A 27,780-nucleotide genomic window follows, 5' to 3' on the forward strand; every position below is an offset into this window, starting at 1 on the left:
CTAGAAAGTCATAGGAGGGCGGAGATTTTGTTTGTGGCTGTTGCCCTCAGCGTCTAGAACAGTGCCTGACACTTAACAGGCAGTCAGTAAGTATTGTCGAATGCATAGAGCTTGAGCTTCATGAGGTCAGGTACGTGTGTTTTTTGCTCACCACTTACATCCCCAGCGCCTAACACAGTAGCTGGCAGGCAGTGGCCTCTGAATAAATATTTATTGGCTGAGGGACGTATGAAGCACCGATGAACGAGGTAATTTGCTTAAGGTCATCTAGCTCGGCAAGGGGAAAAGCAAGGAGGCCAATTCAGCTGACTCGGACGCCTTTTGTTCCGCCGGATAGTGACTGCTTAATTCTCCTACCTGCAGGAAGGCTTTTATGGGAAGACGTTCCGCTATGTGCACTGCTTTGCACGTAGTATGGCTGCAGTAAATATTTATACTATGTTTTAGTCCAGCGTGTTATTGCAACTAGGCCATAGTCGCTTCAGGTCCTTGGGGGTAAACGGGGCATGCAGGTGTCTGCCGCCCCCTCAGAGAACTAGTGAACAAACAGCACAAAGCGCGCCCACCTATCTGCAAAGGGCTTTCCAAATTCAGGCTGAGGAGCTTACTGGCCTCTTCAGTACGTTGACCATGACCATCTACCCTCTTTTTGGGGCAGACGACCCCTCCTGGCGATCTCCCCTCCTCTAGACGGGAGACTGGCAAGGAAAGGAGGGAGAAGAGAAGGAACTCCTCCGCCGCCTCCACACCCACGTCTGGACCTCGGCGCGCGGGAACGGCCGCGAGGGGTCCCTCTTCGGGCCCGGGCCAGCGGGGTGCGCGGGAGCGGGGGGCGCGCGGTGGCTCCGCGCGGGGATGCGCGCGCGCGCCTGCCTCGCCTCCCTCGCCCGCTCCGGTAGCTACGTGCTTTCTTTGTCAATGAGGCGCCGCTCTGAGCTGCAGTAACACTCTCGGCCCGGGAGCCGGGGCCGGAGCTGGAACCCAAGCCGGAGCCAGCGCGGGGAGCGGGGCGGAGAGGCAGCAGCCGGCGGCGGGAGGGAGGGTCCCGAGCGCGCCCCGCGGCCGCCAGTGCCCGCTCCTCGCAGCCTCGCCCCCTCATCCCGCGGGAGCCGGCCCCGGGGGTGGGGGCCCCGGGCGGCGCCCGTCCCACCCTCGCAACCCGGGCGCGCCGGCGCGGGGCGACAGGCACCGTGGGAACCCCGGCCGGCTCCCGCCGCGGCTCCATGAGGCCCCGGGCCCTGAGCGGGTGAAGCCGCGGCTCCGCGGAGCCCGCCCCGGGCGCGGCAGGACGAGCGAGCAAGTCGCGCCTCCCGGCGCCCCCGCCCTCCGGCGCCCGGGCCATGGCCGGAGATGCCCGGTGAGGACCGGGGCGCCGAAAGCTGGGCTCCCCGGCGCGGTGCGGAGCGAGGCAGCGGCCTGGATGTGTGAAGCGTCCCCATGGCTCGGCAGGAGGCGAAGCCCCAGGGCCGCAGGGAAGCTGGGCAGGCGGCGCGGAGGCGCAGGGGCCGGGCGGGCGGGGGAGCCGCCGGCGGCCGGGGCGTGAGGGGCTCCGGGCCGGCGCCCGGGCTCCGGGCCGCCGCGTCCCAGGATGCGCCGCCGCCGCCGCCGCCGCCGCCGCTGCCGCTGCCGCCGCTGCTGCTGGGACTCCTGCTGCTGGCGGCCCTCCCCGAGCACTGCCTGGCCGACCCGGGTAAGCACTTGGCGACTGCTTTGCCCCTATGGAGGTTTCTGGAGGAGCCGGGCCGCCCGTCGGGGCCGGCACCTGACGGGGTGGTGGTGGATGGAGAGGTCTTTGCAGCACCGGCGCTAGGATTTTCTCCGCCCTTTGCTGCTGCAACAGCGGGAGAACTGTCAGAAATCTGTCTCCGGGGAAGGCACCGTTGGGCGGGGAAGTAAAAAGAGGTGCATTCGCATCTTCTTTCTGGACAAGTTGCAGATCCTTCCTAGTGGTCCCACAGGCACGCTTCATTTAGATAAAGACATGGTGTGTTAAGACACCTTAAAAGGGATGTGTTTTAGTAGGACACATTTCAGGGTGGAGACATCCACTGTATTTTGGGCTCCCTGTTGGGTGTCCACTTTGTTTTAACTGCATGAAATGGCCAGAGAGTTTTAGGCAATTCCCGTGTCGGCTTCCCAGTAGCGTTTCCCCCTACATGTTGACAGGAGACCTGTTTTCTTTTGGGATAGAGGTACCTAAAATAATTGCTTGCATCTTGCAAAGGGATCCAGGCACTGATCAAGTATATAACCCACTGTTTGCAGGAGGACAGTTAAAAATAATCACGCTTGTCTCTTAGACTCCCAAGAACCCCCAAGAAATAGATCTCTGTAATTCCTTGGATGATTTTGAGAAATCTTTTGTAACTCTTTGCGGGGTGGGGGGGGGGGGATTATTCTGCTAATGTGCTTCCAAACTTACTGTGCAGTCAGGAATTGTCTGTGAAATAAGAATGATTACTATGGCACTTGGAAAGGTCAAGCTTTTGTTTGCGATGAAATTCTGTGCTCTTGGTACATTTAATTTATCAAGGAATATAGCTCTCACTTCAGCTAATGTGGTCCTGTAGTTATGTCCTTTTTAGCAAGGACTAATGAAGACTGCTTTTTTCTCAGCATACTCCTTCCTCCAAATTAGATTAAATTTCCTAATTATGAAGGATTTTGAAGGATTTAGATAAGAGAGTTTCAGGTTTAAAATATTGCCTGTCTTCAGCTGCTTAATTCAAAGCCCCCCGCCCCCCTTTTGATTCACTTAAAGGGTCCCTGACATGAAGCATCTATGTTTGCAAGATACTGTCCAGGAATTTTTGTGTTATGATTATAGTGGTGACAAAGTTTGGTAATCTTTGGATGTGTGCCTGAGACCCAAGAAAAGCCTTTGAAGAATTTTAGCCCCCAGTTTTTATGCTTCTAGCAGTTTTCAGTGAAATGTATTTGGTATAATGGTTAAAAGGTAAGTCCTGAGTTAGACACATGCAAATACCCTAGTATTCCTTGGATCAGAAACACACTTTGAGTTTTTATTTAAAATAAATCAGATCTTTGGTAGTTTTGTAAACTGTTTATGAGATGTGAATTCCTGGATGTTGTTCATTTGAGTGCATATAGCAAAAACTGTTCAACCATCTGTAATATGTGAAATTTGGATTTTAGGTATTGTTCTCGTTCAGCCTGATGTCACATGATTTCCTCTGATAGGTTTTGAATTTCTCTTCTCCCTTCCGACCTTTGTACATTGACCCTTCTGAACCTCTGTGGCTTTACTTGGCTCTTCTTTCAGACTGCCAGAGCCTGACTTAGGGAACTTTTGATCCATATCTTTTCATTTCAGCCCTGATGTCCTTTTTCTTTTCTCTTTTAGTGTGCTGATCATGGGGATAGTTAGGAAAGGTGCTTTGATTAAAATGATGGTAAAAATCATTAAAATTGACGTTCCCCTAAGCCCTCTGTCTTTCCCTCTCTCATTGGAGTGACTTGTTTCCTTTGTGCTTTTTGGGTGCCCTTTCTGCTGTCACCCTTGATGACTAATTTCCCGTGGTCCAGATCACCTGTGGATCCAGAGTCTACCACTGGGCTCCGTGGGTTCCTGTGGGTTTGCCACTGATTCAGTGCCATGACTTGTCTCTCTCTCAGTGGAAGACTTGAACACTGGCTCCCTGTCCTGCCTCTTATCTGCCTTCATTTGTTCTCTGGATTCCAGTTGAGGCAGCTTCACTGCACGGTGGGTGAGTGCTGGGACTGACTCCAGGCATCCCAAGGGGTTTGTGTCAGGAAGCAGTGTTTGGAGGGAGGCGGGAGAATGGATGGCACTTTTCTGGGACCTCTGATTTCCAACAACTTGGTTGGGGTACCTTCCAACAACAGGAGCGGTACCTGCTGCAGTTTGGTGCTGCTGCTCACTGCCAAATGTGTCTGATGCCGAGTTGCATGAGAAGCCAGACCTATGACATTAAGAGGCTATTAAAAGTGCTAGTTTGCTACAGTCAAGGCATTGCTGTTCCTTGTTTTCTAAGCAAGGCTAAGGCAGACATTTACCCAGGTTGAAAAATGGGTAAATAGATTTGTTTCAGGAAGATGCTGTGGCAGTTGTTCAGAATCTTTGTGTTCTGTGGGCCCAGCAGTGTGTTTCCAGCCTGTCTCCACCCATTCCACCCAAGTGCTTTTGCTTTAAAATTCCTGAGGAATCAGGGCTCCTTCTCTTTGTCCTGTAAAAGGAAAGGCTGTTGCCCCTGGTGTCCTCCCTCAGACTCTCTCTCCTAACCTCCATCTCCATGGAGCCCTTGCTCCCAGGCCGTAACTTCTGTCTTGGATATGGAATATGGATGTGGGAAAGAAGTTTCTTTAGAGCAGTGAGCGCTGACACCCTCTATCCTCTTCTGCCCTCAGGGGCTCCAGGCAGGATGGTAAAGTTCAGACTTGACTTCCCGACCTTCTTAATTACTGATCCTGTGTGCCAGTTGGGTGCAGGTGCAGTGCTCATTCCTTCATGGGACCTTGCCTCTCTGGGCCTCAGTTCTCTGATCTGTAAAATGGGGATAATAGCTCTAACCTCAGTGAGTTAATGAGGATCGAATGAGTTAATACATCTGAAGCATTTAAAACAGTGCTTGGTATACACAGTAAATGCTCAGTGAATGCTAGGTGTTCTTCTAAAATGGCAGATATAAATTTGGAAGCCATTAGCATGGGATTGGATGAGAAACCTAGAGAGTAAGTATAGAGAAGAGGAGTGACCTGAGCAATGAGGCCTGGAAAACTGCAGCATTTGGGAGTACAGGAGAAGAGGGACCAGCAAAAGAGACTGAGAAAGGTTAGATGAGGACTAGCAATGAATGTTGGTATTTGGAGATGTGGATATGTTTGGTGCCCTCAGAGTAGAGGGGGTGAAGGTCTTACTGCAGTGGGTTCAAGAGAGAAAGGAAGAGGATAAATCAGAGATTGTAAGAAAGACAACTCTTTTAACAGCTCCCTGCCCTCTGTGGCTTCTCTCTCCCCAAGTTCACCTCTCCACGCCACAGACCTGCTGAGATCTGTGGTTCAGGTTGTGCAGATTGTTGTGTTAATCCTCAAATCAGTTTTCTGGGTGTGCAGGATGGTTTGGTGTTGATCTGGGTGCATTTCAGGGAGGAGAGATGCAAAGAAAACAAAACAAAACCCAAAAACAAAACTTCCATGCTGTTATGCCATATTGGCCCCCTCCCCAAAAAGACAGCTCTTTTGAAGTTTTGTCTATCAAGGAAAGCAGAGTAAGAGAGGAAGTGGGTCAAGAGAGGGTTAAGATGGGATATAATTGCATTATATTTGTACTTTTCATTAAAAATTTTTTTTAAATGTTTATTTTTGAGAGAGAGAGAGAGAGAGACATAGCATGAACAGGGGAGGAGCAGAGAGAGAGGGAGACACAGAATCCAAAGCAGGCTCCAGCCTCTGAGCTGTCAGCACAGAGCCCCACGTGGGGCTTGAACTCACAAACCATGAGTCAGATGCTTAACCGACTGAGCCACCCAGGTGCCCCTGTACTTTTTCATTTTTTAACATTAAAAGGTGTATGGCAAGAGTTTGGTGTTTTTTCCCCCAGATATAGACAATCCAATAAAATATATTTGAGCTTTTTACTGTCAGTGTTATTTATTAGTGCTTCAAAGATACTTGCAAGATGTCCTAAACCTCGCCCCCTTTTCTTTCCCCATCCCACACATAAGTAAAGAAGATTTGGGGAACAGTAATGCTCTACTTTTAATATTGACATCAAACAGAAGTCAGATATCCCTGCCCTGCCTCCACACCTGCTCTAAAACTGAGCATCCTTGTGAAAACTTTGGGATTCTGGATTCTGATGACAACCAGAGAATCTCTCAGAAGCCTACTTCAGTCTTAAATTACTAGAATATGATCTGAGAATATTCAGCATGAATGTGCACGCTTTCTTTTTCACTTTCATTACCCTTCAAGCCTGTATTGTAGTTTTCTTTCTTTCTTTCCTTTCCTTTCTTTCTTTTTTTTTTTAAACAAACAACAACTCTACTCTTCTGCAGACAAAAATGAATAGCTGGAATGATCCTAAGTGATTTCTTTGCTTGACAACATATTACAGAGGATTTGTAAACACACAGAGGGACACATTATTCTAGGTCACTAGATGTCTGCCTTGGATGGTGACTCTCTTTGGGGACTTCAGGACCAAAGGAACAGTTAGCATTCTGGGTATTGTAAGTATCAGTTATTGTAGCTGGAGGGAAGGTAGCAAGTGAGTCACATTGATGTGACAATGTTTATCAACCACCTGACATATATGAGGCCAAACTCTTCAGCACATACTGGAAGTATAGTGCAGAACTGGCCAGGCCTGGCCCCTGCCCTCGAACAGCCTATAGCTAAGGATAAGAAAGCCTTACTCAGTGGGTGGGGTGGCAGGTCAATTAAATACTTCTGTGAATTGGTTCAGGTTGGGGGGATGTGGCAAGACATAAAGTATCAGCTTTGTCCAAAAAGTCTGTCTCTGCTCAGCTGCACCCCGTGAGGGAATGAGGCCCAGGGTGTCAAAGTTCTGACTTCTCAAGAAAAGCTGGATCGTTATTCAAAATCTTGTTTTCAAATGTCACCAACTAATTCAGATTTTTGAAATGTCATGCTGTACAAAGAAAACACACCCATGAGCCGCCACTTTTTTTTTCTTTTTTAAGTCAAGTTTATTAAGGTATAATTTACATACAGTAGAATTCATCCTTTTTAGGTGTACTGCATGATTAGTTTTGACAGAAGTATATAATCATGGATCCACAGCCACAATTTAGATATAGAACATTTCTGTCACCTCCAGAAACTCCCTCCTGCTCCTTTGTAGTCAGTCCTTTCCCCCCTACACATCCAGTCCCTGACAAGCACCAATCTATTCTCTGTCCCTATAATTTTGCTTTTAACTGAGGCTCACATAAATGGAATCATACTGTATGTAACACTTTGTGTCTGGCTTCTCTGATTTAGCGTAATGCTCTTGAGAATCACATATGTTACTGCATATATGTATCTCCACTTCTGTACTTTTTTATTGTGATGTACCACAGTTGGCTTATCCATTTACCAGTTGATAGACATTTGGGGTGTTTCCAATTTGGGGCACACAAGTTTCTGTGTGGGCAGCTTTCATTCTCTTGGGTAATTACCTAGGAGTGGGATTTCTGGGTCTTAACATTAGATACGTGTTTAAACTTGTAAGAAACTGCCAAATTCTTTTCCAAAGTGGCTGTACGGTTTTGTATTCCCATTAGCAATGCGTGAGTGTTCTGGTTGCTTCTCTGTATCCTCACTGGCACTTGGTTTTGTCACCTTTCTTTTTTTAATTTAAATTCCAGCTATTCCAGTAGTTTCTAGTGGTGTCTTATTATAGTGTTAGTTTGCATTCTCTAGTTACTAATGACGTTGTGTGTCTTTTCATTTTCTTACTTGCTATCTACTTTGAAGTGTCTGTTGAGTCTTTTGCCCATGAAAAAAAATTGGATTATTTATTTTATTATTATTGAGTCTTGAACTTTTTTTATGTATTCTGGATACAAGTCGTTTATCAGGTATGTTTTTTTGCAAATATCTTCTCCCAGTCTATGGCCTGTCTTTTCGTTTCATTGACAGTATTTTCCAAGAAGAGAAGTTTTAAATTTTGATTAATTCTAGTTTATCAACTTTTAAAGTTAAGATTTATGGTTGTTGGGGTGAAGTAGGTGCAAGGGATTAAGAGTTCACTTACCCTGATGAGCACTGAGTATTGTATAGAGCTGCTGCATTGCTGTATCATACGCCTGAAACTAACACAACACTGTGAGTTAACTATGCTGGAATTAAAATAAAATAGATGAAATTAAAGAGCCTTCATTAAAAAAAGAAAAGATTTGTGGTTTTTGTATCTGAGGACAGACATACTTGCCTAACCAAACCGTAAAAGACTCATAAATACAGAGAACAGACTTGAAGGTTGCTGGAGGGGTGGTGGGTGGGGAGATGGGCTAAATGGGTGATGGGCATTAAGGAGGGCACTTGCTGGGATGAGCACTGGGTGTTATATGTAAGTAATCAATCCCTGGGTTCTATTCCTGAAACCAGTACTACACTCTATGTAAACTAACTTGAATTTAAATCAATAAATTTTTTAACAAAGGAAAAAAAAAATACTTGCCTAACTTAAGGTCACAAACAGCTATGATTTCTTCTAGAAGTTTTATAGTTTTGTTTTGACCTTTAGATCTGTGGTTCATTTCATGTTAATTTTTGTATATAATGCAGGGAAAGAGTTGAGGTTAATGTTTTTTTGCATTGGGTGTTTAATTGTTCCAGCACCATTTATTAAAGAGATTATCTTTGCTCCATTGAATTACCTTGGTACTTTACATGTGCGGGTTTATTTCTGGAGTCTGGTTTGTTCTATTCATGTATACTTTTTTCCTTATGCCAATAAAACACTCTCTTGATTTATCTAGCTCAGGGTTTCTTTCTAGCTCAGCACTCCTGACATTTTAGGCTGGACAATTCTTTGTTGTGGGGGACTGTCCTGTGCCTTGTAGGATGTTTAGTGCCATCTCTGGCCTCAGTAGATGCCAGTAGCTCCCTCTCCTTTCCCAGTTGTAACAACCAAAATGTCTTCGGACATTGCTAAGTGGCCCCTGGGGGTAAAATTGCCCCTAGATGAGAGTTCCAGCGCTGTATAGTAAGTCCTGAAATTAGATACTGTGAATCCTCTAAATCTTTTTTTCTTTTTCAAAATCTTTTTGGATATTCTAGTTCTTATGTTTTTCCATATAGATCTTAGTATCTTTTTGCCAATCTGTATAAAAAAGACTTGCTGGAATTTCTACTGGGATTTCATTGGAGAAGACTGGTATCTTAACAATATTGAATTTTTTGATTCATGAACATATCTCTCTCCATTTATTTAGGTAGTCTTCCTCTTCTTTCATCAATGTCTTGTTGTTTTCAGCATATAAATTCTGTACATATGTTTTTCATTGGTTTGGAAAGCAGTACTTTAAAAAATCTTTGTTGATATATAGATATATGATTTTTAAAATATTAGCCTTGTATCATGTGACCTTTCTAAACTCACTTTAGTTTTAGTAGCTTTCTGTAGAATCTTGGGGATTTTTCTTTATTTCAGATATTTATGCCTTTCATTTTTTTCTCTTGCCTCATTGCACAGGTTAGAACTTCAAGTACACTGTTGGATAGGAATGGGGAGAGTGGACATCCTTGCCTTGATCTCATTCAGCCTTTCACTATTAAGTATGATGTTGGCTGTAGTTTTGTTTTTGTTTTTGTTTTTTGTAGAGGCCCTTTATCAGGTTTAGGAAGTTCCCTTCTATACCCAGTTTGCTGTGAAAAAAATTTTTTTTAATCATAAATGGGTATTGAATTTTGTCAAATGCTTTTCTCTGTTGAAATCACCACAGGGTTTTTCTTTTTCAGTCTGTGAAAAGGCATTAGTTGATTTTAGAATGTTGGGCCAACCTTGTATTCCTGGGATAAACTCCAGCTTAGTCATGATGTATATTCCAGCTGGACCTGATTTTCTGATCTTTTTGTTGGGAATTTATAAAGTCTTATGTTCATGAAGGATATTGATTGGTTTGTAGCTTTGTTTTCCTGATATGTTTTGTCTGGTTTTGGAATAAGGGTAATGCTGGTCTCTAAAATGGTTTGAAAGCAATCTCTCTTCCGTTTTATGAAAGTGTTTGGATAGAATTGGTATTATTTCTCCCCTAAGGCCTATGGTCTTACAGTTGAGATTGAAGATTGTTTAAGAATTTCTTTAGTAAAATAAGAAGTATCAGATACTTCTAGTACATTTCCTCATTCTTCAAGCTAACAGTGGACACTTTCTAGACATTAGGACATTGGTTTGGTTTAAGGTCTAGGGTGAATGGCCTGGGTGAGGCGAAATCATGTTGGATGCACTCAGGAGACCGTTCGCTCCTAGCTGGCTGTTGGCTATTTATCAAGTCACTTCACTTCTCAGAGCTTTAGTTTTCTCATCAGTAAATAAGACCTCAAGATCCACCGTTTTCCCTCCGTTCCCCTGGCTGCGTGTTTCTGAGCCCTCAGCAAATGTTTTGGTGGGTTAGAGTATTTGTATTTCTTACCTCTTCGTTCATTGGTGGCAAGTCCAGTCAAGGACTCTCATTCTCAAAGGGAAGAGTTTTCCCATATTTTGTAGTCATGGTTCCAACGTGAAGCCTAGATAAATATTGGCTTATCTTTAATTTTCGTCGACTTTTTAAAAATTGCAAAAGTAATATATACTTTATTAAGTTCAAATAATGTGCAAGTTTATGCAGTAAAATGCAAAAGACCCTGTCGGCCCCATTGCTATTCCTAGAGTTGTGTGCTGTCGAGCAAACATGATCGATCCTTCCAGATCTTTTTTCAAAGGATATGTATACATATCCTAACTTAATTTTTTAAAGAGATTAAGGGTATAATATTCAGAATATTTTTCACTTACCACTGTATCATGGCCCTTTTTATTGTCTTTTTAAAAAAATGTTTATTTATTTATTTTGAGAGAGAGAGTGCATGAGCATGAGCAGGGGAGGGGCAGAGAGAGAGAGAGAGAATCAGAGAGAGAGAGAGAGAGAGAGAGAGAGAGAGAGAGAGAATCGCAAGCAGGCTCTGTACTGTCAGTGCGGAGCCCATGTGGAGCTTGATTCCATAAGCTGTGAGATCCTGACCTGAACTGAAATCAAGAGTCAGATGCTCAACCAATGGAGCCACCCAGGCACCCCACATGGCCCTTTTTCCATTTTAAATTTGTCACAAGAGAATTTGAACTTCTCCCTGAAACAGAGAAAAGCCCTTACTATAAAAGAGAACTTTTAAAAATCACAGATTGGATTCAAACCTACAGAGTTAAAACCTCTCCTTACACCATTTCTTCTATTTTGTCTATTCCTTGGCTTCCTTCCTTGGAAAAAACTTCCACAGATGTTAAGGAAACCCTTAACACAAACCCTCTTAAGCATCAAATAGGATAGGGACAAACACTGTGTTTACACCAACTAATGTAGATGTAAATAAGGCCAAGTAGCTGCCTCAAGTGTTTAGCCCAAGGACATCGCTGCACCTGCCATCTGTCCACTCAGGCAAGCCTCTGCCCTAATGCATCCTAACCACGAGAGGGGAATTTGATTTTGATTTTGATTTATATATGTTAAATCTACTCTTAGCTTGAAATAAAATCTTCTGACGTCAGAAACACAAAAATGACTTTGTTATTTATGCAGTATCAGTAAATAGGAAGGTCTAGAATATTTCTAACTTTACTCTTGTGACGTGAAATACAGAATTAAGTGCCAGAATGATACCAGGACTCCCGGACCTACCCCTCTACTTCTGTTTCTGGTAATGAATGCTGCCTCTCTGTCACTTGTCTTTTTATTTGCCAAATGTCAACAACAAACCAAGGAAGGCTGGAGAAAAATGTGAAGTCTGAGAAGAAAATGTGTTGAAATTAACGTGCAGCTTGTAAGTCCTTGTCTAAAAGAGCTGAGCAAAAATATCTCTAAACCTACATACTTCATTATCAAATAATGAGTCTTTGTTTTGAAAAGAATAGAAGGATCTGGATTATGAGCATTATTTTGAATATAATTAAACTAGATTGAAGTGTATGAAAAAAATCAGTGCCATAGAGCCGTCTCTGGCGGTTTCCTGTTCTTATGTTACAAATACTGGAAGTGAACACACGAATCAACCTGGTAAATCCTACAGAAATGAAACCTTCTGTGTGTGTGTTGGCAGGGGGCGGGGAGGGTTGGAGAATAATTTCTTGTCTTTAGTCCAGCAATAAAAACAGCATTTTAAACAAGCGTTTTTCCAATGGCTAATGTGATATGTTTACTTTTCCCTACAGGGATAATAGTCCCCAGAGTTTGGCATAGCACCTCATAGTTGTTGAAGTTTTTATTTTTTTATTTGAATCTCATGTCACTCCTAAGAGAGGGTTGAGGAAGTGATTTGCTAAAGGTCACCCAGTGGTCCAGGGATTTTTACATTGTTCTGTGATTCAGGAATTCTGTGTTATTCTCTGATTGTATGATTATACTATTCTATCATTACCTAGCTACTTAACTAAAACTACCTCAAATATGGGGCCTTTGGCCACAGGGGAATCTCATGTGACATATTCAGAATAGGAATGAAAATATAATTGGGCCGTGTGGACTATATAATTGATGGAAATAATAGCTAACATTTTTGAGCATTTGCTGTTTGTATCAGCTCATTTGATTTTCACAACAACCCTATGAAGTAGGTCGTTAGAATCCCCATGTTTCAGATGAGGAGCCTGAGGCATAGAGTAACTTTACAGTTACTCATCCAGTATCACATGGGTAAGTGTCAGAGGCAGGATTGGAACCCAGGCAGTTTGATCCCTTAGCTCTCACTCAGCTTCATTATATTGCCTTCCTCCACAGTAAGAAGCTGAGTTTACTGGATTTGTGTCTCAGGGACCTAGTGGCCTCTGTCTCTCTCTTTTCCTGCAGGCTGGATCTGTCCTTCTGCCTCTTCCTGTAGACTGGCTTTCTCTGCTTATCCAAAGCTTCTTGATCCCCCTGTAACTAAATCTTCTGGGTGCTTTTGCTCGCTGTGGTGCTCACTGCAGCCAGGATTGGCAAGAATTTTCAGTTTAAGTGCCCACCATCCAGTCACTGTCCCATTTCTGTATTTCCCAGGAGGGCAAATCAGGCTGCTGTCATCTGGCCCATGGAGTCAGGAGTCTACCCCTCATCTGATCAGCAGAGGCCAGAGAAGAAGGGTCAGGTGGTACAAAAATGACTTCCTAGGCTGACCCCCTCTTTCAGTCATGCCTATGGTAGAGGGCAGTTTTTTTTTTTTTTTTAATTTTTTTTTTCAACGTTTATTTATTTTTGGGACAGAGAGAGACAGAGCATGAACGGGGGAGGGGCAGAGAGAGAGGGAGACACAGAATCGGAAACAGGCTCCAGGCTCCGAGCCATCAGCCCAGAGCCTGACGCGGGGCTCGAACTCACGGACCGTGAGATCGTGACCTGGATGAAGTCGGATGCCTACCCGACTGCGCCACCCAGGCGCCCCGGTAGAGGGCAGTTTTAAATAAGGTGGTGTGGATAGGGCAAGCTTCCCCAAATCAGTCTCTTTCATAGCGGTGAAAAACCAGGTTCATGTGCTGGTAAGCTGGCTCTGTGAAAAACATTGAGGACAAGTGGCCTGATCTATAGTGTTGGCCGATTTCCATGGTATAAATACTCCCACCATGGCTGATTTCAAGCTATCAGTGTGACAGTGGAGTTGGGAAGAGATGCACACAGTTGGCTCAGCGCCAAAGTGATCCTGTCCATCTGCAAGCTGCATACACTACCCATGCAGTATGCACAGTAAGTGCACGGTGTCTCCAAGAAGTTTAAAGTCTGGGCTTAACAGGCTAGCTAACTAGGTGGGTCTGTAGTTATGTAAAAGGAAATACTATTTCAAGGAAGAGAGGGTGGAAGTTAGATTGGGCATGCAGAGCCTAAAATAGCTTGAAGTATGTAGTCCTGAGTGTGCAATCTAGTAGGCACACAGAGATGCTTTCTAAAAAGTTACAATTCCCTTGCCTGTGATGTCTCACTTGTGACATAGAATTAACCATTTTCATTGATTTTAAGATGTCAGGCCTCGTTTTCTTGGAGGTGCATGGGTTTTGTTGGCACCAAAAGTGTTATCTTTCCTTTCAGATGTCAGCAGTTCCTTCTCATTTGGTGTTGTCATTAACGGGCTCCTTTCTTCCACCTTATAAACCTAGAGAGGTGAAGGCCATGTGGTGGCCTATGAGACACCTTCCGGTTGAATAAACACTGTTAGTCTTGATTGGAGGCTTTTCTTTATGATCTTAAGGCCATTTCTCAGTTCATGTAATTATGCTGAAAGTCAAGACAGTCTTGTGACAACCACCCTTGACAGCACGTCACATGCCGTCACAGATCTCAAGGCTCGTCTGGTTGGCTCTTTTCCCTTGCACATCTGCGAGGGGACTGGGAGTCCTGGCTTCTGTATGCTACTGATGGTTCTGCCGACGTTCCTGATCCTTCCTCGTGATGGGACTATGTCACTAACTCTGGCCAGCCCTAACAAAGGGTGGTGCTGGCCACTGGGAGATGGAATGAGGAAGTGTTGGCAACGTAGATCTCCTTCAGACATGGAGTCCCAAGTGTCCTACTGATGGAAGGTCAGTGTCTTTACCTATAAAAATAGCACAGTTAATTTATTCTTTTAATTTCCCAGGGGCTGTAGCGAGAGAAAAACTTGACAAGATTCTTCTTTTATGTTTCACTGGAGATTTGTCCTAGTTTATGGTTATGTTGACTTCTGAATAGGACTAACATTTATGAAACGGCTACTGTTGTGTTAGTCACTGGATCAGAGTTCCATCTTATTTAACCCCCATGATGACACCGTGAGGTAATTCTTGTCTACTTTGTTTGGAGGAAGCAAAGACTGAGAGAACATTTAAGAAATTGACTTGCCTGAGGGCACATTGTTTGTAAGTGGTGAAGATGGGATTTGAAACCAAATCTGACTACAATGTAAATACATTTTCTTCTATACCGCGCTGGCTTTCCCCCCTCAGCTTATTACATTTTCAAGCACACAGAAGAGTTGAAGGTACTGTATAGTGAATGGCTGTTACCTACCACCCGGATGATCCAATTAACATTTTGCTCTATGTTTTTATCATATGTCTTGTCTGTACTTCTTTTTCTTTTTAATTGATTTTTAAAAATTTATTTCATTTTTGAGAGAGAGAGAGAGAGAGCAAGCAAGCATGAGCAGAGGAGGGGTAGAGAGAGAGGGAGAGAGAGAATCCCAAGCAGGCTCCATGCTGACAGCATGGAGCTCTGCACTGGGCTCGATCTCATGAATCACAAGGTCATGAATTGGACGTCAAGAATAGGACGCTTAACTGACTGAGCCACCCAGGCGCCCCTATTGTCTGTACTTCTTTCCATCCATTAATTCCTCTTTTTTTGATATATTCAAAGTTATCAAAGTTGCAGACATCAGTACATATTGTCCCTAAACACTGCAGCACACATGCCATTGATTAAACTTCAATATTTATTTTTTATTTTTTTAGGTAATTTTATGTACAGGGAAATATAGAAACCCTAAGTGTACGTTCCTACATTTTGACAAATGCATGCGTCTGTGTAACCCAAATTCTTGTTAGGACTTAGAACATGACCATCACCCTGGGAAATAAGTTCTCTCTTGCCCTCCTGTAGGCAGTCCCCTCCTTCAACACCTTTATCCACCCTAGGCATCACAGTTTGATTTTTTTCACCACGGCTTAGTTTTTTTTTTTTTTTTTAATATATGAAATTTATTGTCAAATTAGTTTCCATACACCACGGCTTAGTTTTAATACCAGGCAGTCTTAAATAATGATGCCTGTTGTTTCTAAATGGACTCTTCCTGATATGTATTAATTGAGCCATTATTTATAGAGCAGCTGGTATGTGGCAAGTACTGTGCTGGGTGTGAGGGACATAGCTGGAAGGAAGCAGACATTGGCTCATGGGGGAGAGAGAGACATGGGTCAGCTCCTCATAGGAGTAAGTATACAATTACCTACAGAGGTGAATGCTGTGAAAGGGAAACCCTGGATGCCAGGGAGGCTTAGTGAGTAAGGAGGAGGATGATCAGGGAAGGCTTTCCTGGGGAAGTGAAACTTGAGCCAACATCAGAAGAATGAGTAGGAGATAGCCAGGCAGAGATTTAGAGCAAAGGGAAAGGTGGGCACTGTCTTCTGTGGTGAGAAGAAGTGTGGTTTATTCTGGAACCAGAGAGGAGGGTATGGTTATTGGGCAGGAATCATGAGGATAGTGACTGCTGGACTAAGCAGGAGAGGTGGCAGGGACACATCACACAGGAGACAGGCCATGAACTCTAGCTTTTATCTTAAGAGGGACGAGAAGCCATTGTGTGATCTTGACATTCAATGGCCCAATCAGTTGGATGAAGAGGAGACATGGACTGTATGCTCTGGAATTATAGCTAAAATTTAATAGTTTTGGCATGAAACTTCCAAGTATTTTTCTAAGCTTATTTATTTATTTTGATAGGGAGAGAGAGTGTGTGTGTGAAAGTGGGGGAGGGACAGAGAGAGAGGGAGAGAGAGAGTTCCAAGCAGGCTCTGAGCTGTCAGCATAGAGCCTGGACATGGGACTTGAATTGTGAACTGTGAGATCATGACCTGAGCCAAAATCGAGAGTCAGATGCTTAACTGATTGAACCACCCAGCTGGCCCATGGAGCCTCAAAGTTTTAGGAGAACCCTCATTTACGTTATGAATCCTACACAGGTCTTCAGATTCCTCATGATTTTTTTCCCTCACCTGTTTGCCTGCCCAGGCAGTAACAGCTGCTCAATAAAGATCTTTGGTGCCTCCAGCTCTTGCCTGCCCACTCCTTCCGTTCTCACTGCCTCCATTTCATGGTCTCTTTCACTCTTTAACTAAATACCCTCCTCTGCCCACTCCTCCCTGGAAAGGGATCCTGCTAGAGTCACAGTGACCGCCTGATCACTTGAATCCTGGGACAGTTGTCTAATCCCCTTTGCTCTGTTATTCTGTAGAGCCTCCCAACGCAGCCTCTTCCCAAACTTACGGATTGAACAACCACCTTTGTACCGATGATGTAAAAGGTTCTCTGTTCTGTCCTGAGGTTGAGACTCCTATGTCTCATTGGATACCTCTACCCGTGGCCACCGACACTTCAACATTTCTCCCTCAAAGGAAATTCATCTTCTTTGGAGTCCTGCTCCTCGCCAGTATTTGCAGTTTCAGTGAGTGTGACCAACTACCTTTTCATTGGAGCCAGAAATCTGAGAATCATTCTAGATTGTTTTCTTTTGCTCTTTCCCTTCATTTACTTGGCCACTAAATCTTGATAGTTGTATTTTTGAATGCTCTTGTAATTCTGTCCTTTTTCTCTCTCTGCTGCCTCATTTCAGACCCTCCCTCTTTGTGGTCTGTGTGTTCTTGTCAGAGCCATGCCTCCTAACTGACCACCCTCCTTCTAATCTTGGCCCCTGCTAACCAATCTCATCCTTCAGCCAGAGATTTTTATAAAACATGAATCTACCTAAACCCTTCAATGGAGTTCAGCTCCATTGCTTAGTGATCTGGGTACTTTATGAATGAGCCACCTCAACCCATACCTGTCACCATAGCTAGACTCGCAGTTCTCCTAAAGCCCATTTATGCCCCTTAGGTTTTATTCTTTCTGTCTGAGAAGCACTTCTGAGCCCTGCCTGCTTGGTTGGTGGCTGTACTTCCTTCAGGGCTCAGTCCAAGTCCTGCGTCCTTCAAGTATCCATTCCTGGCACACAGTCTGCTCTCATCCACAGGAGTTAGAAGCCATACTTCCCATTCCTACCCCCTGTACTGTCTGAATGGTTTACTGGTCTGCCTCCTTCATCAGTCTGTGAGCTCCTTAGAGTAGTTCTCTAAAGATAGTCCCAGGTTCACTGGGGTCCTAGAAACTCTTTCACAACAACTATGATCCATGTGCAAAAACTGTTTTCATGATAACTGAGGATACATACTGTTATAGCCATGTCTGTTAGAAGAAACAATGAAGGGCGCCTGGGTGGCTCAGTTGGTTGAGTGTCTGACTCTTGCCTTTGGCTCAGGTCACTATCTCATGGCCGCGTTGGGCTCTGTGCTAGATGTAGAGCCTGCTTAAGATTCATTCTCTCTCTCTCTGTCTCTCTCTCTGTCACTCTCTCCCCCACTCCCTCGCTCCCTTCCTCCCTCTATTTCTGCCCCTCCCTCCCCTTAAAAAAAAAAAAAAAGAAAGGAGAAACAATGAGCTCACTGGCTAGTGAGACAACTTGCTAGAGGAAGAGGGAAGAATATACTACAAAGTCAAGGCAGTTCTAAGGGACAGCCCAGATATGGGCTCCTGAGCTTAGGAAACAGTAAGAGCTATCAGGGCAGGAAGGAATGCCACTTGATTGCTAAAAGGTGATGTGCCTGTGGAATCAGTTTCAGCTCTAAAGATGAAAGTGTGCAGACAACCCTTGAGTTTCAAAGGCTGGGATCACGTCTTATTTGTCTTAACATAGGGTCTTACACATACATAATACGTACAGGATAATTGTGGTGTGTATAAAGGAAGGAAGAGAATTTCCTAGTACATTCTCACCATACTCATAAAATCCTGTTCTATTATTTCTGGTCTTAAAACCTTTCTTGACTGTTCTGCCAAAAAATACCTGATGGGGTGGTCCTGGTGGTGGAATGGAGTGCAGGGATCACAGCCCAGAGGGCTGACTTCTGTCTATAGATGTGTTTTCAAAAATTAAACACTTGTCAAACAAAAATAAGAATCACTTAAAACTTGGGAGCTTTTCCATAAAAATTAGGATTCCTAGGTTCTCTTGAAATGATTAGAAGGTTGATCACGCCGGTAAAATAAATTACATTCTTGCATGGCCACAATTAGCTAAAGTTGAATAGTGGCATCTCCTTTAGATGGGGCATCTGTCACAGGCCCCATCCTGTCCCACTGAAATCACATATTGACCGAGATGGGTTAACTCTGGTAACAATCCAGTATTCAAATCTGTAATGGCTCAAAGCCATAGAGTTTTATTTTTCACTCACGTAAAGACCAAATGAGTGTACCTGATTGGCGGGAGCTCTCTACCAACCAGTGATTTGGCGACCCAGGATCCTTCCTTTGTGATTTTGCCATCTTCAATCTGTGGCTTCCAAGGCTGCTGGGCTTGTCTGCATCCAGCCGATGGAAGGGGACGAGAAAGGGAAACAGGTCCAAAAGGGCTATGCATCATCCTGTTCACTTTTCAAGGGTGAGGGCTCCATCACTGGGCCACACCTACCTGCAGAAAGAGGCTGGGAAATGTAATATAAGAATGGGCCCAGAAGGAAAAGAAAACAGGTTTGGTGAACAGCCAGCTAGTATCTGATCCAACTCATTTATTTAACTTTCTTGGCTCCTAGGCATTTGAGTTTGCAATCCCTAGAGATTAAAGAAACCTGGGGTCAGGTCACTATAATGTCAGCTCCAGCAGGACAGGGGCTTAATCTGTTTTGGTCACTGCTGTATATGCAGTGCCTCGCACACAGTAGATGTTCAACAAATCTTTGTTGATTATATGAATGAATCCCCCTCTGCTCTGAGCAGAATGATATATAACTAGATGATAATAGCTACCATTTACTTAGTGCTTATTATATGCTTAATTCTGTTAGTAGGCCTGGTGCTGCCTCAGGGAAAGAGTGCTAAGATTTGGTCAGTAATGATAGCTACAGGATTAGAAAGAAGGGTGGATGTGAGAATTTCTTTTTCTCTTGTCTCCCATTTTCAATGTTTTTCCGGGATTCCCTCTATCAATATACTGATGAAAAAATTTAATATATTGGTTGATGGTTAGGGGACAAGATCAGTTATTTTCAACTCTGTAGTTTTGGTAGACAGATGGTTGCTACTTAAAGTAAGATTTTCCTTTCTATATGCAACAAATTCCAATTGTATTGTACTCAGTTGTACCTAAATGGATCATGATCCATTTCTTAAAGGGGCTGCTGAGGGGGCAGCAGCTCACCTGCAGTGTTTGTATCTCTCAGACTCTGCTGGAGCCCCTTTCCTGGAAAACCGTCCCTAAGAAGATGGAGGAACATAGGGAAAATAGAAATGTGTAAACACATACCCCAAAGCGTAGATCATTCAGGTATTTACAGAAGTATTGTGAGAAGAAAAGGGTTAATGGGGTGGTGCTGGCAGGATTTCTGAGAAGTTGGGTTGATCTGGGGGAGGACCTTGAATCAGTCTTTAAAGGGAGGAGTTTGACTTGAGTGTTTTCCAGCCACAGTGGGAAACTCAGGAAAGCCTGAGTGAGGGAGAGTGAAGGGGACTCAGTTAAACTCACTTAATTCTTTTTGCTCCCTTTGCCTCACCAATAAGCACTCACTTTCTCTCTTTTTCTCTCTTTTAAAAGCTTTAAGGGGCGCCTGGGTGGCTCAGTCGGTTGAGTGGCCGACTTCGGCTCAGGTCATGATCTCATGGTCCGTGAGTTCGAGCCCTGCGTCGGGCTCTGTGCTGACAGCTCAGGGCCTGGAGCCTGTTTCAGATTCTGTGTCTCCCTCTCTCTGACCCTCCCCTGTTCATGCTCTGTCTCTCTCTGTCTCAAAAATAAATAAACGTTAAAAAAAAATTAAAAAAAAAAAGCTTTAAGTAATGAATTAATGCTTAGTTTTAGGCTTTCTCTCCCCTTTCTAAATTTCATCATAATTTCTTTAAAAGTTGAAACATTTTTTTCCTATTTAAAACGTGATCATGGGGCGCCTGGGTGGCTTGGTCGGTTAAGCGTCTGACTTCAGCTCAGGTCATGATCTCACAGTCCATGAGTTCAAGCCCCTCATCGGGCTCTGTGCTGACAGCTCAGAGCCTGGAGCCTGTTTCGGATTCTGTGTCTCCCTCTCTCTCTGCTCCTCCCCTGTTCATGCTCTGTCTCTCTCTGTCTCAAAAAAATAAATAAACGTTAAAAAAAAAATTAAAAAAAAAAATGTGATCACAAGGCAACCTTAAAAAATATATTTATTTTTTACAAGACAACCTTTTAACAATGAGGGGCATCTGGGTGGCTTAGTTCATTGATTGTCCAACCCTTGATTTCAGTTCAGGTTATGATCTCACAGTTTGTGCACTGACAGCACGGAGCCTGCTTGGGATTCTCTCTCTCCCTCTGTCTCTGCCCCTCCGCACGCTTGTGCTCGCTTGCTCTCTCTCTCTCTCAATAATAATAATAATAATATTAAAGGAAAGTTTTGAAAGGAGGAAAACATCACTTACAGATTCCCTGCATTAATGCCTCAATTCGTATCTGGTTGGAAACTAAAAGTTCCAATTTGATAATCGACTATTAAATACTAATGTTAGGGCAGCATCCTCTCTACACCAGATGACTTTTTACCAGTCTACGGTGAGATAAGTATAGAGGCTAAAGGTGTAGAAACATAGCAGTTAGACACTGTGGGACATCAGGTGTGTGTGGTTGCTGGATTTGCCCCACAGATCGGGAACTAGACCAGTTTGGGTGGGATTGAACCTACATGGTGAGTTGCAGATGCGATGAGCTGTAGGCGATGGACTAGAAAGTGAAAACCAACCAACCAGTGAACCAGCTAACAAAGACACAGTGCACTAGTCCTTTGCCATGGATAGTACTCTACACTGCTTGCTCATCTGTTATCACTTACTCTTCTATTCATAGCCAAGTTAGAAGAAGAAGAAAAATCACCCATTAATCCCAGCAATCGAACTGTTCTTAGGATTGTTGTCTTTCCTGACATCCCTTTGCTTCGAATGCCTTTTACAAATATAATTATAACCATAATCCATCGTGGTTTCTGAATCTTTAAATGCAGACTTCCGGTTGACATTATGGGGAAATTTTTGTGATTCATCTATAGTCTGAATTAAAGATTTAGTAATCACTTAAGTCTCCTAATTGTCTCTTTTTAAAGGAATTTTCAGATCTTTCAGCTCCAATTAGTGTTTATAACACCCCGAGATTTTTGTGTTTTTTGAGCGGGAGGGAGAGGAGAAGAGAGTATTTTTCTTCTCGGTTCTAAATGTTTTTGGTTTATTGTCATGCAGGCAAGAACTGCTAAGAAATAATTCAAGCATGTTGTGTTCATCTTTTCAGTATTCTACTCTCATTAATCCCAAGGGTTACAGAAGATGCAGTTTTTGTCCTCTGTTTTCTCTGTTCAGGTGAGGTTAAATTCTTACAAGTCACCAAGCTTACCTGGTGGTTGAGACGCCAGGCGGTGAGCTGGCCATCTGGTGAAATGGACATCACCTCCCACAAATAGGCATCTCCCATGGTGGAATGCCATCCCGAGGGCCATTGTTCTGAATCCCCCTGGCTCTGTCCACTGCCCACAGGCCATCTGTTCTCCCCCACCCCAGGGTTTATTTTGGCTTTGCATGCTGATGTATGATCAGATCTCTTCTGAGTCACCTGTGCCCACCTTGTTTTTTTTTTTTTTTTTTTTAATCTTTTCCATCTTTGGAAATGGTTCCAAATTGTACTCACTCAGTTTTATGAACTCAGAATAACAAAGATGAAGAAGGAAGGGGGATGTCGCCATGTTTAGTTGTAGGCTTTGGCACCCCAGCTTCTCTTCGTTGTGGCTCATCTGCCTGTGGGCTCAGCTTTTTGGCTTACAGCATCATTAAGCCTGCCCTTGCTGGAAAGAGCTAACCCCATTCATGCTCATAGGAAACCGATTTTTGATTCCTCACTAGTTCATTGCTTATCTCAAGCCATCTTTAAGAAGGATGTTTAATAATCTGTTCTGAATTTAGTAATAACTAATAGATAATTTCTATTATTCTGACACCATGTCATATTTTGACAATAATTTTGACAGTCTTGCTGGCTCTTGGCCTTTTCGGTATAGCACGTCTTTACGAGTCAATGATATTTGTAAATGTGTGGAATCAACCAATCAAATATTTACAGATGTGCATGATATCCTAAGTAAGACTAGTGCTAGGGGAAGTTTCCAAAATGGTACCAATAGTGCTTTTAAGAAATATACACAGGGGCACCTGGGTGGCTCAGTTGGTTCAGCGTCCGACTTCAGCTAAGGTCATTATCTGTTTATCTGTTAATCAGATATCTGTTAATCTGTTTATGAGTTCGAGCCCTGCGTCGGGCTGTGTGCTGACAGCTCGGAGCCTGGAGACTGCTTCTGATTCTGTGTCTCCCTATCTCTCTGTTCCTCCCCTGTTCACACTGTCTCTCTCTCTCAAAAATAAATAAACATTAAAAAAATGAAAAAAAAAAAAAGAAATATACACAAGGACATGGTGCAAGAAAGTAGTTAATTGAACATGGAAGGTAAAGTTTCCAGGTGTGCAGTGTATGGTACAGAGAATGAAAGTCAAAGAGTTTAATCTCATTTTTATTCCTGGACTGTGAAGTTTCACATCTCCTTTGCTTTGGGTTCCAATAGGAATGGACTAGTGGGTCCCTAGCGCTGAGGACGTGTCTGAAAGAGCAAGGATTGCTGAGTGTCTGTGTTCTGGGACCCCACAGTCTGGGATGGGGCTAGAGGTCCTCTGGGAACTTTCAAATTGTTTGCTTTTACCAGAGCATGTCTTAGAGAATCAGGCAGGCACCAGCAACAGAATCTTTAAAAAGAGAATTTGGCATTTTACTCCTGAAATATATTCTTGCCGCAAGACACAGTAGAAATTGTGGAATAAAGTTATCTTTAAACAGTTCTTATTTGAATTACCTGAAACTATAGTATATCTTTACTAAATAACTCTGTGACATGTACGTTATAGTGAAAGCAATCGTTTCCACTTATTCTTTGAACACCTACTGTGTTCCTGCCTCTGTGCTGAGTGCCTGATATGCTTATTACAGCTTTTAACCCTTTTTAAAAAAAAATTTATTTATTTATTTTTGAGAATGAGATAGAGAGCCAGCAGGGGAGAGGCAGAGAGAGAAGAAGACAAATTCTCAAGCAGGCTTCGCGCTGTCAGCACAGAGCCTGACATGAGCCCGAACTCAAGAACCGTGAGATCACGACCTAAGCCGAAACAAGAGTCGGATGCTTAACCAACCGAGCCATTCAGGCGCCCCAGCTTTTAACCTTCACGGCAGTTTTAATGAGGTGTGGCTGTAGTGATTCTCATTTTACAGATGGGGAAGCTGAGGCTGAGAGAGACAGTGTAACTTTGCCAGGACCATAGAGCATAATGGTGGTGGACCTGTCCCTGGAACCCAGGGCCTGTGCTCTGTCCCACTGCTATGCTGAGTGCTCTCTGTGATTGTATCTGCCCCTCCTCTGTCCCAGGCCTGAGGATAAGATAAAGCAGTTTTACCTGATAGGTGCATATTGTATGCTCTACAGAGTTTTTACACCCACCATCTCTATAGTATGATCTGGCCACAAAGCGCGTATGAGGGTGGCTGTGGCCACAAAAATGTCCACACTTGTCTCCACATTTCAGATTTCAGATACACACTAAATGGTATGTATTTCCAAGCTCTTATTATTTGGGATAATGAGAACTGACTAGACGGGGTTTTGACCCCCATAGTGCTTGAAATTCAAGTACACTGGCAAGAATTCTAAAGAGTTTTATGGAATTTTTCACAGCTCACACATACAGATTGACTCATTTGTGCCTTTGGTCTTGTTTCAGCCCTTAAAAAACTCATAGGCCTGAATCACACTGTGGCCACATCTAAATAAAATGTGGATGCCGTGGGATATGGTTCTGAATTTGCCCTTTGAGCTTGGTGAATTATGATTTTTGTCTGGGGACTTGTCATTTTCCCTGCCCTCAGTGACCGCTGCATTTCTCATGCTGGTAATATTGAAAATAATGTTTTGGTTTACAGCTACCTTTTATGGAATTCACATCAATTTATACCAGAGAATTGGATCCGAGATGGGTGTTGAGAATTTCTTGCATCTGTATGCTCAGTTAAAAAATGTCCAATAGCTTTCTTATGTCACTAATCTATTCAGCAGTAATTATTGAGTGCCTACTGTGTGCCAGGTGCTGTGCTGTCCTGAAGACTCACAATTACTCTGGTCCAGCCCATTTCTCAGGGCAGCCGCTAACCACCGCTGAGTGACCCTCATCGGTGCTCACCTGTTTACCAAACATTTACTGGAAGCCCATGTTGATTGATTACCCGGTATTAGGGCGTAGTCACAAGTATCTATACGTTAGGCTCAGACTCAGAGAACCTTGGTCAAAGAGACACTCCCAGACTTCAGAGCACCGGGGACAAACAAAATAAATAAATGCTGGGTAGACAGGTAACAATCATTTAACCCAACTCCCTCATTTTACAGGTAAGACATTGAGGCTCCGAGAAGAATCATTTGGTCAAATTAAGGAACCAATAGTATTGAAGCTTTCATTTTAGGATTTGGCAACCTCTTGAGTTTTAAGTTCCACCAGTAGGATTTAAAAAAAAAAATTTTTTTTTAATGTTTATTTATTTTTGACAGAGAGAGAGAGAGACAGAGCGTGAGCAGGGGAGGGTCAGAGAGAGAGGGAGACAGAATCTGAAACAGGCTCCAGACTCTGAGCTGTCAGCACAGAACCTGACACGGGACTCGAACTCACAGACTGCGAGATCATGACCTGAGCCAAAGTCGGACGCTCAACTGACTGAGCCACCCAGGTGCCCCTCTACCAGTAGGATTAAGGAATAAAATTCCTCTTTTTTAAAAAAAAATTTTTTTTTTAATGTTTATTTTTGACAGAGAGAGAGAGAGAGAGAGAGAGAGAGAGAGAGAGACAGGGCATGAGTGGGGGAGGGGCAGAGAGAGAGGGAGACACAGAATCTGAAATAAGCTCCAGGCTCTGAGCTGTCAGCACAGAGCCTGACGCGGGGCTCGAACTCACAGAATGCGAGATCATGACCTGAGCCGAAGTCGGACGCTCAACCGACTGAGCCACCCAGGTGCCCCTAAAATTCCTCTTTAAAACATTTTCCTGCTTTGACTTTTACAGTTTTCTAGATAGCCAACCAGTGGCAAAGAGAATTGAATATCACAAGATTCGTTTTCTAGATGAGTAATTTCAGGCACACAGAGATTAAATGATTGGCTTGTGGTCACTCTGCTGGTTAATGGTGGAATCAGACCCAGCGCCAGAGTGTCCTGACTCTTTGTCCACCATGGCCTGGCTGGAGCAGTACCCTTGTGCATCATTGGGAAGGAAAAGGGGGAGAACAGATTGTAAGTGGAAGGCAAGGAAGATCTAGGGTGAACAAGCATGATATTTTGGAGCTTGATATGTGGTATTTTGGGTTCTGCCGTGAGGTTGCTTGTTCTCTGGCACTACCTGCAATGTGTGGGTGGGAAGCTGATTTGAATTTTTCTGAGTCTCCCTGCTACTTTCATTCCTTCACCTTCATACAAAGTATTCTCTTCTGTTGAGATTCCTGCCTCCCCTTTCCTTGTTGCTGTCACCTTCTGACGTTATAGGGGCGTGGCTTCACGCTTATGGAGGCTTATGGCTTATGGAGGATTTGACACTCTCACAGTCTTTCTCCCCCTGCCAAGTCCTGCTGTCAGTGCAAGCAACCTCAGAAACCATGTGGCTACCCTACCTTCCCCTTCCCCAGCTTCAGAGTTGCTTGGCTTTTTAGCTGGAGCCATCTTTATTTTCACTTCAGTTCCGCTGCATTTCCCCAGTGCCCATACCCTTGACCACCTGCAGGAGCTTGCACCCCCTCTGAAATCTTGGACTCTGGTATTCCACTCTGTCGATAGCCTCTTACCATTCTGGCATTTGCCCCCCTTTTCCCACTTGGCCTACTTTTTGGCCTCTCAGAGCTTTCAGCCCCCTTCACCTCTCACTTTTATCTTAGTCTATCTCCCCCCATCATGCTTCTGCTTTCTTCTCCATCCAGCCAAGCCTCACGCATGTCTCAGCTTACTTGCCCTTCTGTCTCTCTCATCCTGCATACCCTCAGCTCTGTGATACTCCCGCCATTCACTGTCTCTGCCTCAACCCACAGGCTGCTGAATATACGACAATACAACTGGTAATTTGTGCCCTTATGATTCTTGTTTCCAGCATCCCTGTAGCCAGCGGGTCCAACGCTGCTCATCTCCGCAGGGCCCTTGGGGCCACTTGTGATCTGTTCATGGATTCCTCATTAGTGCCATTTCCCCAAATGGCTCTTCCAAATGACGGCGACTCTCTCTGAACCTTCTAACCTGCTTCCAGCCTTCCGTGCACCTTCCTTCTCAATAGATGTCCTTTATGGCACCTTCTTCACCTGCTTATCCCTTAAATATGGGTGTGCCTTAAGGTGTTTTAGCCTTCTTACTTCTGGCTTTACCAACATCCAGGTGCAGACAACTCAAAGTGCTACATCTCCACCATAGTTTCTGCTACACTCCAGCCCTGTTCTTCTGTGCTATGGACACTTCCAGTTAGATGCTCTCCAAGCACCTTGCACTCAGCTGTTTGTGGACCTGATCTCCTGACCTGTTCTTCCTGCTATATTCCTGGTCTTGGTGAATGGAGCCTCTGTCTGTGAGGCAATGCAAGCGAGAAACCAGAATCATCCTAAGGGCCTTTGCTGTCTTTCAGCCGGCACATCTAATTGGCCTTTCAGTTCTGTCTCCTTAATATTTCCCGTGTTCTTCCTTCCTCCTAAGACCTTTACTCAGGCTCCTGTGATCTCCCATCTGGTGATTTCTGTCACCTCCTCTCTGGTCTCTTTTCTCCCTCCTCTGTCAGTCCATGCTCCCTAGGTCTTCCTAGATCAGAAAACAAATTATATTTCCTTCCTTAGCCTAGGGCTGAAAACTGTATCCAGCCCACAGATATGTTTATTTGACTCATAACATTAGCCTGTACCATATTTAAAAACAATTTTCTTTTGGCTTTACTTGCCTCTATTGAAAATCAGAACATTTCACGTGACAACTCCAGATTTGTTGCTTATCTTTGAAAACCAGAAGCCCTGGCCCTCTGGCTTCTGCATTCCTCTAAGGCAGCAGCTGCCTGGATAGAAAGACAGCCGTGCCTCTTAGATGGGTACACCCTCTCCAGTTAGTCACAGACCCAACCTTCCCAGGTGTGATTTACTCACTGTCACCCACCTGGCTTTTGGCTTGTGGAATGAAGCTGGACCTCCTCAGGCTGCTAGCCCCCCGACCCCAGCAGCCCTTGTGTCCTGGGCCCA

At 44.1% G+C, this 27,780-nt stretch overlaps 1 protein-coding gene across 1 annotated transcript in view; it reads left to right on the forward strand.

Moving 5' to 3' along the window:
• The first annotated feature begins 1,630 nt into the window (after positions 1-1,630).
• Positions 1,631-27,780, forward strand: part of KIAA1549L (KIAA1549 like) — a 266,784-nt gene continuing 240,634 nt past the window's right edge. Inside the window, exon 1 of the mRNA XM_042958831.1 lies at positions 1,631-1,690. The gene's annotated coding sequence lies outside the window, so the exon portion shown is untranslated. The remainder of the gene's footprint in view (positions 1,691-27,780) is intronic.

Source organism: Panthera tigris, chromosome D1 (assembly GCF_018350195.1).
Source record: "Panthera tigris isolate Pti1 chromosome D1, P.tigris_Pti1_mat1.1, whole genome shotgun sequence".
NCBI classification, from domain to species: domain Eukaryota; kingdom Metazoa; phylum Chordata; class Mammalia; order Carnivora; family Felidae; genus Panthera; species Panthera tigris.